Below are 13,647 nucleotides of genomic sequence, written 5' to 3' on the forward strand. Positions count from 1 at the left end.
TCATTTAATTTGAGGCTTTGAGATTGCCCTTTGCTTATTATCTATTAAACCACTCAAAATCTAGTGCTAAATTAAATGTCTATTACAAAGCAGGCATGTAACTCATATAGCAGTGCTGAATTCTGATAACACATGTTGAAAACATTAATTCAAAGTTTGAGGAGATTGATTATATTTTAAATTAGAAAAAAAAGTGTCTCTCTCCTTATACCTGCAAGCATTTATTGGCATTTTGCTGTGCATTAAGTACACCTTGTTTTCTATTGTAAAAGATACAGAAATCATGTAAATAATGATTTTTAAACTGTATTTAATTTCATTCTGGGAATTGAGCAGTGGTTAAAGATTGGACAATACTGCAGCAGATTGAATATATTCACTGAAGTCTCATAGCTCACACTGTGATGCTTTCCCATGTGCTTTTTCTGCTTATCAAGGGCAGGGAGGCTCTGACCGAGGCTTGATGTGCAGGATGCAGAATTAAAGTGCAGGACAGAGGGAAGAGACCCTGTGCTTGTGAGATCAGGTCTTCCCACCAGTGCTGGAAGAGATCCTTGAACAAGAGGAATTTAACCACACTCTTTTATAGAGTGACATTCACTCTATAAGGAAGAGTCAGCACCCATGATTTTCCCCTGACAGGAGTTGTGTTCCTTTCTGAACCAAACCCAGGACACAGCACAATGTTTCCTCCAGCCCTCTTCCCAGTGGGATGGATCAGAAATTTTGTGCATATACATATATACATGCATATATATATACATATATATATATATATATATATATATATATATATATATATATACACATATATATACACACATAGAGCTATAGTTTCTATTTATCTACTATACTTCAGACTGGACTCCAGTATATGAAAATATTTAAGGCATGGCGATTTTAAAGATTTCCTGCTAGAAAAGATTTATCAGTGAAGTAAATCTGAAGCTTTCAAAGGAGTTAAAGACATTTTGGTGTATTAGAAAAAAAATATGAGTTATCATTAGTTTTGTGACTTACAGAGGATGTTACACAAATATCTAGAGCAATGGAAGGATGTGTGTCTAAATTTATTTATTTATTTATAGGAATTGATAGACAGCTTCAATTAAATTAGGTAATTAATTAAATATTAAAAATCATCTGGGGTTAGGAATTAGGTTGAGGACCAATGAGAAATGCTCGTGATGCCATTAGCAGAGAAGTGAATTCTATAAGGAAACACTGTAGGTAGTTGGTGGCACTGGGGAAAAGGCATGGTTCCCTTAACATTGTTTCAGCAAAAATGTGAAGATTTCCTTGAAGCCAATGCCCACATAACTGACTTTAGAATTCAGATCTACTGCTGATCACTTTTAACTTGCTCAGATAATTTTGTTCTTCTGCAGATGGAAGCGTACTCCCCACAGTAGCTTTTCAGACAAGCAGGAAGCTTCTAATGCCTGCCAAGTGAATAACTTAGAGGTGTTTCTTGAATCCCCACGAGTGAGAAGGGTGAAGTGTGAGGTTTGCCCTCACTGTCTGTAAAGCCTTCCTCTCCAGCAGGATAGGTACAAAGGTGGAAAAACTGTAGAACAATGCTAAAAGCCAAGTAAAAGCCAACAAAATATTGAAAATTAAAGTTTAATTCCTCATCTAAATATTGCCATCAGCACATCTGTTCTATTCATGAGTTTTAAATGAAAGTGCAAAAAAAAAAGTTGAATCCTTTTTGGGCACTGTGGAGTTAGATAAACAAACTTCTATATTTCATATACTTATGCTGCTTTATTGTGTTTTGTAATCTACCTGCAGGAAATTCAGAGTTATTGATTTAAACCCTATTCTGGGACTGCCAGTCTGAATTGCTCTTAAACCTTATGTATTGTTTCCCTCCTGAAGATAAAATGTTATTTTTAAAATAAGTTATCAACCTTTTTGCTTAGATTTACTCTCATATTGATTAGTCACTGGTGTTCTTTAGTTAATTTAGCAAAAATGCCCCTAGCAGTGTATGTTTGATCTCATGGCGGTTTTTGAGAAATGTAGCTCTGCTATGTTGGGGTAGAAAAATAAAAAAAGTTCGCATTATAAAAATAGAGCTATTTTTAATATTTTGTAGATCTTGTGCTGATTTGTAAGCATTTATATTAGATTAAGATGCCGGAATTTGAAGTCACAGAATATAAAAGCTCAGCTTTCAGAGGAAAAGGTATAAATATCTGATTATAACCCATAGAAAACTCTACAGTCTTTTACTCTCATAGTTTGTTTTGTTTTAACCACACAGTACTTACAATATTGGTATTATAGTATACCAATATTATGGTAGTAGGTATACAATAGTATCAATGCTATAATACCAATATTATAGTACTGATAGAATAATACCAAACACAAACAAAGGGGATTTAATGCCCAGTACCTGCTGTAAATTGATGAACATGCTTTCCTCAAAAGCTTTTGAAGCATTTGTGTGCATGAGTTTTTGCACCTGCTAAATTTAAAGCAGTAACTGAAGTTCATAGCTGTGTGGTAAAAGGTATGTATTTTGCACTGAAGGTGCAAATTTTTGTATTTTTGTACTTAATGCATATTTTAGTCTCATTCCTACTATAGAAACAAAATATACAGATAATTTAATCAGATTATTCAAAAGAAAGCTAACATTAGAATCAGAGTTTCATATTGGGAGCTTTTAAAAGGGTGGATGATTCCACTCTGGGCAACATGAGAGGGATGTGCAGGTAACAAGGGGCTGGGCCCTCTTTGGGCCAGTCTGTGTTGTTCCTGACAGACAATTTTTCAACCTTGTTTTCCCACCGAAGTTTTCAGGAACTGCAAATGAAATAAGCCTTCACTGTTAAAAACTTTCTTGCTTACCATCTAGTTCAGATTTTCCTTCATGTGTTTTAAATCTAAAGCTTTCTGTCTAATCCTAAATATAGAACAGGTACGTCCCTTGCTCTCTGCATCTCATTTAGATGTTTTTAGCACTGTTAGACATTTAGTCTCCATTCTTTACACTGATGTGCTTGGTCATTCATCATTATCATTCCCAAGCTGGATGTGTTATTCCAGCTGAGACCTTACCAAAGCTAAACAAATCATGCTCTCACTGAATTGAAATTCAGAACATATGGGAGGTGTTTCTTTCCTACAAACCATTTGCCCACATTCACAAGGAAGGCAACAGACTTCAGTGTGAGTAGAAATATGAAAGTTGATTCTTAGTGTAAAAAGAGTCTTAAAGTCAGTACTCCTAAAATAAAGAGCTGAGTGATGCTTCTGTATCAGAGCATAGTTTGGTACCACAAAAAGTTCTGTCCCAGGAAGCCACAGACACCAGGCTCAGAGCTCAGTAAGCTTTGGGACACCAAATCTTTTATCACAATATGGTAGGGACATTTTTAGGCTTAATACCCTATGGTACACTCAGAGCAGACAAAACTGGGGTAAATGCAGCAGCAACAGGCATTTTGTAGAAATGTTCATGTTGTAAGAGAAGGAGAACAACAGGCAGGCTCTATTCAAGCTGAAATTTCAAACTTCCTGCAATTGAATTTTCCCCTACCTTCAAAAAAATTCTCCTTTTCTTTCAGAAACCTACCCTGAACTTACGCATACACTTATATTTAATATTGAATTTAAAAGTAAAAAAAAAAACAAAAAAAACAAACCAAACACTGCCAGAATAAAATCTAGAAAGTGTTTGGCTTTTAAGATTGAAATAGAATTGGGATCTGTTTGTCAGTGCATAGATCCCAAAGAACAGACAGGAAACAGAACTGTGTAATCAGCAGCAGAATCTTAGGACCATTTTTCTATGAAGCAGTCCTTTGGCTGAGGCCCAAATAAGCAAACTTATAATGGTCTAAGTGTCCTATTAGGGATGAAGGAAAAATGTTTCACTGCAAATATTTCTCTTGCCTCAAGTGGGGTAACTGGTATGTATCACAACATTCATTTCCTCTGAATTGCATTTCAAGCAACAAAGCAAGGCAGGATATCTTCCTGGCAAGGGGGTAATCTGTGCCATAAACAAAATTAAGCCCAGGTGTCCTTATGCACAGTCCCAAAATCTGTGCCCTTAACTATTCTTCCCCCAGAAGGTCTTTGTTACAGACTGCACACATATTTCTTTCTACCCCTCAGCTTTGCCTGCTTTTTAGAAATATTTACTCCACTGAATTCTCTCACAGAGCTGTCTGTCTTCTCCTAGGAAAAGCTGACATCTGCCTTACATGCACTTGGGTTTTGGAGATCAGTTCCAGAATTAACTGCATTTTACTTTGTGAAAACCCTGAAGTATAGTAAGTTGCCATGTTCTCAGCTCCATCAACAACATTGCAGCTTTTTATAAAAAATTCTGTCATCTTAGGTGAATTTTGCAATCATCTTGCCCAGGATGACTTAAATAAAAGATTTTGAGAAAGGAGAATGTCCCCAGCACCCCCCAGCTGGCCCAGGGACTGTTCTCTTTGTCTGTCATTGGACCACAGTTCAATTGGATCTTTACTCTCACTTCTCCCAGGTCTAATAGCAGCTGTTGCCTTTTTAAATTTTTTCACATCCATTTGCCACTTGCAGAAATGTCTATGCTGCCTTTCTGGTATCTGACACAATGTGATCTAACCTCACAAGGTAATTTTCTTTGGAAAGCTGTGGCCTATTGGTACAATGGATCCTGAATTGGAGAGTAAATTAGACATCATCATCATTATCTCTGGCCTGCCTAAAGTTCTTGGTGCTACCCCTTTGCTTGACTGTCTCTTGGTTCAAGCCTGCAGAGTACAGCCTGTTTTTCAGGCTGCATTTTAGTTGTTCTGTCCAGCAATTCTGTCTTAGATCTCTTAATTTACTAAAACTTAAAGCCAGCTTTACTGAAGCAGGATGTCATAGAGTGTCCCAGGGACTCTTGATCTGGGGAAATGTGATTTTAACACTCCAGACCTTACATGTTTGCATTTTTAAGATATAAAAATTCCCTAAAAATGCCAGTCAAAGCTGTTGTTATTTTTCACTGACTCAATAGTTTATTTTTTGGGGATATTTCAGTGGTTTTCTTATTCTGGAGAGGTTGTAACCTTTCATGACACAGTGTTTACTATGCTGCTTCTTTTCTGAATTCTCTTCTCCCTTTCTGTCTTGCTTTAAACCACAAATTGTAATAACCTTAAGAACTGGAAATCAGATCCTACTTTGTTCTGAATCATATGGGAAAACTACTGTTTTGTGTTTCTGTAGGATACATCCTTCAGTGGATTGAATGCTGTCACTCATAGTTAAGCTTCTGAGTTTCAAATCTCTGGATGCACTTAGTTTGCCAGAGTTGATCAGGAAAGTGAATTTGCTACATAATATGCATATGTGTATTCAGACAGCTTTCATAACTTTAACAAAGTTTTGGCTCCCCTTAAATCCCAGGTTATTTTGGTAACCTTTGAGAGCCTTTAGAAGGAGAACAGTGACTGCCCTTGTTATTGTATGAACTGGTCACGGGGGACCATTATACCAAATGTGGCAATTTGCAGGAAAAAGATAACAAAAAATGTTAGATGGTGCCTCACATTTCATGTCATACAAAATGGGCAAGTGATGTTTCTGAAAAACAACCAACAGTCATTGTTTTGGTGAGGGGAAGTGGCACCTTCCAAGTCTGAGGTGTTGAAGCTGAAAGTTGGCTTCATCTATACTTGTTATAGTATATAGACTGCAAATTCTATACAGTGGGGAGCTTTGAAAAAGTTATCCTTTTTTAAACAAGTTTCCTAACTACCTTTTTTTTGATGGAAGAGCTTTTGGAAAAGTTTATAAAGAAGATAAAACAAGGTTTGATGATGATAACTACTTTAATCAGTTGGGTATTATTTTTTTCTGCCTATTTTGGGCACTAGAGGAGTTAGGTATTTAAAAAAAACCTAAAAAACTTTGTTTTTATCTTCCTTCAGAACATGAAGATATTGTTTTTATTTCCAAAATGGAAGTAGTATCATATTCAGGTCAGACTGTGTCAGTAGTTTTCAGTAAGTGTTTAAACACAGCAACACCCACTCAAATATTTATGGCTCTGATCCATCCATGATTTATTTATGTGCTCATCTTGCTTCTGTATGACTAACACCATGACTTTGCATGATTTTGTCTTCAGAAAATATTATTATTGATACAGGCAAGGCCTGTCTACATCTAGATTTTGCTGTTCATAGCCAAAATTGGTTGCTCTTCTCTGGTTCATGAAATGTCATCTTCCTGGCTAGATGTGATAAATTCCGTATCAAAGATACTTTCCAAGTACAGGAGTTGGTTTCTTTTGTTTAGGGTTTGGTTTTGGGTTTATGTGTAAAAGTTAGAATATAGTTTTGTTTATAAAAGATTTCTCCTTGTTAGGATTTTTGTTTATTTATTTATTTTCAAAGCTGAGTATCAATCACAGTTTTGACTGTTCCAAAATTGCCAAAGCATGACACTTTACAGGCCTTATCAGAGTTTCAGAAATTCCATGTCAACATTTACAGAAAAGAGAGGTTAGGCCTATTTTCTCACAAGGTTTAAAGTAGATTATGTGCAGAGATTGGGAATGTCACCCTTACTTTTTGAGTTTTCCAGTAAAGATGACAGTCTTTGAAAGTCACAAGAGATCGTAGAGATATACGTTATAAACATTTTATACTAAATACAAGATATTTTCTCTTTTTCACACATTAATCTAAATACTTTGTTCTTAGAGGAATTTCTTGAGCTTGAGATCACAGACAGCATGAGCTTCGCAAAGCCCCTATCTCAGTAGCTAGGTGGAGAATTTGGCTTTGTTTTCAAGGAAGGAAACCAACTGTGTGACTAAATGTCTGTGTCACATAATGAGACAGAAAAATCTTAAACTGATTATCTTATTTGTAACCAAGTTAATTTGTAACTCCACTCACCTCATGTTAATGTGGTTGGGTGCAAGAGAGGAGCCAGGGATATGGAAGAAATATCTGCTGGAATGGTTTGAGAATTCACCTGTTAACAAATATTCACAGGAGTTTTATCCTGGGACTATCCAAATTGCCTAGTTCCCCTCACAATGAAGTAAAATTCCTGCTTATCACCTGCTCCCAGAAGTCTTAATGCCTGAACAATTTGTCATAGAGATACAGCTGTCCAAAAAGCTGATTGAAGACATTCCTGTGTGGAGCCCATGTGTACAAGCTACTCTGTGTAGCCACAGGGACATATAGGCTTACATAAATATTGGTTTCTCCTGACCACATCATGTTTTATCCTCAGCAGTGCAGACACAAAGGGATGTACCAAGAATGAGAGTCCTCCTGAGAGGGGAATTGGCTGCACTGAAGACATTTGTCACTTCTTTCTAGGTAGTTGGTGTACTCTGTAACATCTGTATGTTCTTTATACTGGCTAAGCAATACATGAAGTAACAAGAAAAATGTCTTAGGGGCCAATATATAGAATTGATGAGCTAAAATATGTAATCCAGTTATGAGGAATTGAACTGCTCGTAAATATAGCCTCTGATGTAGCTGCCTATTCCTCCAGAATTTCTTTTTAATGTTGTTTTTTTAAAAAAAATTATATGGCATAGGTACCAATGCTGAACCCCAGGGTATTCTGGGTTTCTTTTGACAAAAGTTTTTTATTTTTATTTTAGTCTTCAGGTGAAGTTACTGCTTTTGGAAGCAATGAACTAAATGGAATGGACAGAGGGACTGGGTCTAGTTCTGTGTATTATTTTTTCCTTGCACCTTAGGAAGGTTTACCAAACTGAGATATTCTGGTTAAAAAGAAGAAACAAAATCAATGTGTGGACATCTTGACTGGAAAATTTACGTCTGGCACAATTTCATAAGGTTATTAGTTTGTTATCATGGATTGCTAAACTGCTTCTCATATTCATAACTGAGCCATTTAATTCCAGTTGTAAAACATTAACCAGAAATTCAGAAGACTAAATGTTTTGCATGAATCCTGAAGTCCATTTACTGCCTATCCTCATCTCATTTTCTGTAGGCGACATTACTGTTCCTGCTGTCCTGGGAGAGAACATTAAACCTGTGATAACCTTCAGTGTGGCTGGCAAGGGAAGCGAAATGAGGTTATTTGCCAGCTTTGCTGTTGTTCATTTGCCACTGTCTGTGTTCCCTGTCAAATCCTCTGTGTCATAAAGATACTTGTCCAGGATGTGATTTTCTAAAAGAGTAACTAAGTCTTTGCTCTCTTCAGTAGCTTGTAATTTATCACTGTCAAAAATATGCAAGCATTTCTTTTTGTTAGATGGATTGAGAACAGAATATAAATGCAAGTGTGTGAGTGACACTTTGAGCACTGATGACTGTGGTGGCAATCAATCACAAAGGGCTCAGCAAAGCAGGGTGACTGAAAATGGTGTTCTGCAAAACAAGCAATTTTGCAGTAGGTCTGGGAAGCTGGGGCTTTTACTGGTGGTATTACTGGGAGGCTCAGTGTACTGCCTGCCTTACACGCTCCATGACTGGAATGATTCTGGGAATGTGCTTGGTTTTACAGGCACACGTGCAACACAGGAGCTGGAAGAGATTTATGCACTGATAGTACAAGTGAAGTTCTGAAATTGATGAAATCTAAGAAAAAATAATTGGAAAACATTCCTGAAGTGGTAGCAGACTGCTTTCAAGGGTGACTCCAAGGGAATTACTTTCCCACCAGCCATAAAACAGGAAAAGACTAAGGAAGGAATTTTTTTCCCCTGAAGGCTTTTAATTTTTCTTGTTCTGAATGTTTATATGTAAAGGCAAAGACATATAACTCATCCTCTAAATACCACTGGGTCACTGTGGCTTCATGAAGGAATGCAGTTGCAAGAGACAAAAAAAGTATGTTTTTAAGCTGGTCACAGCCTGTCATTTTCAGTCCAAAGTTGTCCCCTGTCCCCCATAACTAGGGGCAGGTGAGCTGTGTCCTGACTGCAGGGTGGCCAGACCAGCTATGTGTGGCTGCACTGCTTTAAAGGAATGGAGAGCACCAGCAGGTCACTGGAACTAAACCAGTGAATTTCTGTGTAAACAGGAGGGATTCGTCTTGCACCCTACTTAGGGATGGTACGCGATGTGCTGAAGAGCACAAACCAGGAGCTTGAGTGCATAAGAGTCATGCTCTGAAAGGAGTAAAGGATTTCCAGACTTTAAGCAGCAGGCTTGTGATGTACACAGCGGTGAGAGAGTTGCCATGCAGACTCTGAGCTTATTACCTACATGTGTCTGGTATTTAAAGGTAGATTTACTCTGCTAAAGTGGAAAAAATCCTTAAACCTCCATACACAAAAGTGAGGCTGAATATATCCATGCTACTTGTTTGGTGTTCTGAAAAGAATATATGATGCGTGTTACACAGCCACTAAAAAAGCCTCAGAATTTAAAAAGAATGTATCAGCAAGTAAAATAACCTTCATCCCCATATAATGCTCCTAAACTGGAGCACTAGTGCAAGTAATAGCCCTTGTTGACAAGCAAACTGCAGGAAGCAAGAATTATGGTCTGTATAGAAATATGATCTTTTACAAACAACAGGAGATCCGAGCACTTTTCACGATATTATGGAAAGGAGACTGAGATAACAGAGACCCCAACACAAATGTCCAGACTGTCCACTTCACTTCATAATTACCTTCTTGTGGCATGTTTTCAAATGCTGCTTCTCATTGCTTTTGAGACTGACAAAGTCTATGCATCACTGTGTCATTTTGTGTGAGAGAGTCACCCTGAATTTCCCTTCAGCACGTTCTGTTTTCCAGTGAATCAATATCTCTGTGAGCTTGCTCTTCCTCACTGCTTTTCCCCATGTTCTTCTGTGCTGCACCATGGAACCAGAAGCCATGCAAGGGTGGTTTCCATGACACACAGGAATGGGAGATCACACTTGATGCTTTTTCCACACATTCACATGCTCTCTGGACTTCCTACTTTTTCTTTACCCACTTCATGATTCAAGGATGAATATTTCTCTTTCAGTAGGTGAAGCTTTCTATATTATCTGCAGTTCTCTCCAGTTCAAGGAGGATAATAGCAGGAAGAAGGGCTGCCTCTGACCAGTCCAGTCCTTGATTCTGAAAATGACTTTGGAATCCTTGCAGTGGTAGATATTTGTTGAATATAAGATTATTATTATTGTTGAATATGTTTTCAGCAAAGCTTATTCTCCACGTAGAACAAAAAAATACCATTTGAATTTCCAATACTGAGAACAGTTCATTAGGCTTCTGATACTAACCCAGTCTTTTCCTCTGACTTTTTTTTTTAACTGCATACTTTTGTTTTGAAAGAATTGTCACTTTTTTATCTGCAAAAGAAATATATCTTGAAACAGGCAGTGTGGAACATAGATGGGCTCATGGTATAGTGGGAAACCAGAGCAAGAATGGCAGAGAACAGTAGAAAGGTAGATAAATATGTATGTCTTATTGTCATTTGCTATTCACAAAATTTGCAATGCTATTTAATTTACATGAGAGCTATGAATATCTAGAATTAGTGCATTTAAAATATTTCACTTTATAATGGCTGTCACTGTGATGAGCACTTAGCTTTCAAAGCTACTCTTTGCTTTTGCATAGAGGGCAAAAATATTGCTCATTTCTGTGAAGGACAGAGCAGGTCACTGCAATGAAAGAAGGCTCTGATGAGATCCTGCCTGCCATTCATGCCAAAAATACAGTAGACATAATTGTATTTCTCTGCATAGTAATCTGCAGATGTTATTGGAGGAACAGGACAGCCACATTTTGATCTAAGATGTAACACAGTGGTCACCATACATGCAAATTAAAATTCACGTACATGTGGCTTTTCACCATTTTTATATATAAATATGAAAATGCATCTCTAAATACACATAAACATAATGTTTGTGTACAGATAATTGTCAAATTTATCCATTCTCTTTTCCATTGAATGATATAAACCAGAAACAATGGTGACTAAGGAAACACCTGAATTGTATTTATTGTCATCTTTACTAATTACTTGTAAACATATTTCAAAAAACCTAAATATGTAAACATATTTCAAAAATACATTCACTCTTTTCAAAACATAATACTATAATATTACATTTTCCCTGTAGAGCAGTTACATGTGATTTACATTCATTATTGGTGCAGTCCTCTATAAAGATTTTATTATGCTTATTCTGTCCACTGCTAAAGAGAAAGTAGAAAAATGAAGGCTAATACACACTGCAGCATTAGGAAAACTAACTGGGAGGTTTCCCAGAACACGAGTCACACATGCCATGTGGCAGCAGGGAAAGTTAAATGACAAGCAGTATATTCTCTGGGAAAATCCACATTAGCACATACATTTAATCAACCTTAGGATGGAATTAATGAGGGGGTGAAGCATAATAAAGTACAAAAACTGTCCATGGATCCTGAGCCAGTCTTTCTGTATTTGAGACTCCTCCCCAAATGCTGCCAGATGTAATGGAGGATGTATTAGAGTGCTTGGCCAGGGAAGATGAAGACTGAGACAGTAGCTTGTTTGAAAATAAATTTCATCCCTGCCACAGGCATCATGGAGTCCTTCTTCATTATGTTACAGATATAGACATAGGTCTGTGCTTCTTAAATTGTGTGTCCTGGCCAAGGTCTAACTCCTGGCTCCTGCTCCACTCATTGGTGTGTGAGCACAGGTAAAGGGGACAGAGAATCAAATCAGCAGAGAAGTGACTATCAATGACCCATTGTGGCACAGGAGTTCTGGGAGAATTTATATTGACCTTTTGTTAATAGGCTGATGGGTAGCTGAATTATTGCATTATGAAAATAATAAAAAATAATAATGAGAGAAAACCCACCAGTAGCTGCAGCAGCTTTTGATATAGGTTGGATATTCTGGAATAGCTGCACGGCACAGATGAACAGTCTCAGGCTCAGTTCTTGGGGCCAGTTCACAGAATCCCCACACTGATTATCCCTAACACTGGTATAAAATATTCTCTAGTCACCCTGGGTTTGAGACAAACTCCTCATTTATAGAAAGTATGAGTCCATCTAGTCCTCAATTTTTGTGTAACACTACTGTCATTACCAAAATTAAAGAATATGTTTTAGATTCTGGATACTTTCAGATAGTGTGTATTTTAGATTAGAATGAATATCTATTACAAAAAAAAAAAAAAATCCATAGTATGCCATAGTAAAAATATTTCTCACTTTATCCCTTGCCTGAATATAAGCTGAGTATAAACCCTATCACTTTATTTCTGCTTGATTTTATTTTATTTTATATAAATATATGAACTTCTGAAATCTTCAGAGAAAACCAAAACTGAAAAACACCACCCCGACCCCCCAGACAGACGGAATTATATAAATCACTGATTCTCCAAGTAATTGGAGAATTAGGATTGAGATTTTGTGGCCATTTCTTTGAAGGAGCTGAGGACATGGGTGACTGTCAGTGATGGAATAGTTCACAGAAACAAACATTGGTCTCAGCTGAGTGCAATGGGTATAATGCTGTCCAGAGTTTCAGCCACAGAACCCTGATAGCATAAGAGATTAGGTTTGCAAAACCTAATAAGAGATTAGGTTTTGTATTCTGCAAAACCAGAATACAAAAAGAAAAAAAAAATACAGGAAAAAAGAATCCAACAAATGCTAACACAAACTCTGTTTCTGAATTGTGAGTTTGATCTAGAAAAGGGGTCTTATACCACCTGGCAAGAATTGCATCAGGCAAACTGAGGTTGGCTTGTATGATCCAGAATCCAGCATTGAAATGGAAAATCCAGAGCTAGGTAAGATTGATTGCTGCTCAGTCTATCAGGCTCAAAGAAGTCTGAAGATGAGTTAGTTCCTGACCTGAGACTATAGAAGAGAAGAAATTAGCTGTATTAGTCAAAGCTTGCTTTCAAGATAAAAATTCAAATCAAATACAGTGACTCAGAAAATGTTTCTGTGGAGTTAGACACTCAATTTACAAAGCCTGCATTTTTACCTTAATGTGCAGTATTTTCATCTTTCCCTTTGTGACTCTCCTGCATGGCTTATTTGTCTTTTTGGGGGTTTGGGGTTTGGCTTTTTATTCAGCTTGTAGGTATTTTGCTGTTAAGAAAACCTGAATAGGTTGATTTTCCTCCTTCTTCTGGAGGACCTGTGAGAATAATGCAGTTGGTGATGTGAGACAGAGTTTTTTTCTTTTTTTCACCTGTCTTCTTTCCAGGCACATCATGAACACAGAGCTCTGTTCAATCATTCTTAGCAGAGCAGGTTGTTCAGTCTGAGGACGTTACACCCTGCTAGGTAAATCTCATGCAGAGAATTAATGTGCCCCTACCTTGATACATCACACCTCTTCAATCTGCCAACTTCTCTTGGAGATGGTGAAGGGGTAGAAACTGAAATTCTCAGAATTACTTGAGTTTGCTTTGTTCTTAGAGAGTTATTGTGATTCCCTGTGGGAAAACTAAGTTCTGTCATCTTGAGAGCTAAAAACATCAGTAAACTCTTTGTCTCCTGAAAATAGAAAGTATGGTTCCAAGTATTGGACGATTACCTAAATGCAACAATGGTGTGTATCATGCTGTGCAAAGAAACTCCAATGGTCCTGGACTTTAGATGTATGTTCAGCAAATCTTAAGACTTAAAGCTCAGTGAAATATAAAACAATCAACAAATTTTCACTACAT

The sequence above is a fragment of the Ammospiza nelsoni genome, chromosome 8 (genome assembly GCF_027579445.1).
Source record: "Ammospiza nelsoni isolate bAmmNel1 chromosome 8, bAmmNel1.pri, whole genome shotgun sequence".
In the NCBI taxonomy this organism is placed as follows: Eukaryota; Metazoa; Chordata; class Aves; order Passeriformes; family Passerellidae; genus Ammospiza; species Ammospiza nelsoni.